Source organism: Colias eurytheme, chromosome 15 (genome assembly GCF_061535395.1).
Source record: "Colias eurytheme isolate Ceu_HAF_F1 chromosome 15, ilColEury1 Martin Lab GWU primary, whole genome shotgun sequence".
NCBI classification, from domain to species: Eukaryota; Metazoa; Arthropoda; class Insecta; order Lepidoptera; family Pieridae; genus Colias; species Colias eurytheme.
Genome location: NC_142994.1, coordinates 11,715,223 through 11,716,717, shown reverse-complemented (window position 1 = coordinate 11,716,717; position 1,495 = coordinate 11,715,223).

The following is a 1,495-nucleotide window of genomic DNA, read 5'->3' as shown; positions in this document are numbered from 1 at the left end:
CAATACCTACTACAACTATTATTTATTTATTTATTTATTTATATTTGTAAATACCTTTCAAAATCTATTAAATAAATTTTTAGCAAGACGTACCTACCTAGTCATTTAGTAATTTTTTCACTACATAGTTACATACATTTATAAAAATTCATGTAGTACCTACCTATGATAAATTTATTAAGTGATACAATCTTTGTTCACATTTCCTTTACTTTTTCTTATTACACTGTAATATCCTAAAATAATATTGTCACTCGTTCAAATATATGTATTTGAAATATGATTGTTGTAATTTCCTGTAAGTAAAGATACATAAATTATTTATTGTCATAAGCAATTATTTTAGAATTAAGAGTTTTCAAACTTTGTATTCTTTGTTGTAAATTCAAAATAAAAATAAAATCGGTGTGAAATCTCCTCCTTTTTTTGAAGTCGGTTAAAAACAAAGCACTCAATGACTACAATACAATAAACAGCACAACCAACATCCAAGTAGGAGGAGGAGCGAGGCAGAATGAGATAAAATAAAGATACACTAATGTTTTCGAAGATAGATATTTGAATTTAAGAACGCAATATATTTTTGTTTACTTCAGTTAAGCCAATTGCCGCATATTTTAATACGGCAAATAAAAATACCTGCCGTATAAATCCTATTTTAAATGCCTATAAATACTTAAATGTGTGTTTTCTTAATAAAAAAAGGTTTCTTTTAATAGAAAGTGTTTTAGGTTAAAAGCAAAGAATTTTTTTAAAGATTGAGCGCCCTATAAGACTGAAAATACATAAACTATTGCTTTTTTGCTGTTGGTATACTGCCTTTTCGAAAATTGAGTTGGCAACACTGAACATTATCGTCCGATAGCCACTGGGAATATCGGTGTCGGCTCCGATATCCGATATCGGACCGGACAATGTGAAAGACAGGTACATATTTCATACATTTTACTTCCCTCCGATATCGGATATCGGCTATCGGCTTCCGATATCCGATATCGGATCGGATAATGTGAAAACGCTCTAACCAGGTGAGACGTATTTTTTATCCGTACTTTTCATCATCAAATATAATATAAGAACAAATGCCATTGATAAGTTGCCTATCAAAAAGTACTCGTGGCTGTATTTAATTAAATAAACTGCCTCACTGCTTTAAATAAAATGAAAAAAAAGCATAATATAACAGTGGCCTAACATCACGAATATCAAAATGCTATTTCAACAACTTTTTGTTATACCTAGATAGCCTGTCCGTTTAAACTTTGAGATGAGATTCAATGAGAATATAGATAGCATAGCCCCCGGACCCCGGTTTCTAATAAGTTATGGCTATGGATAATGAAAGTAGCCACTAATTTATTTTCTTATACATATTATTGAGTCCAATTTTATCCAGAGCATAATATTTTATCCTAAGATTTTATCACATGCGAAATTTTTAATTTATTGAATACAGCAACACTACTATTTGTCTATGTCCTATGACGATTGTCAT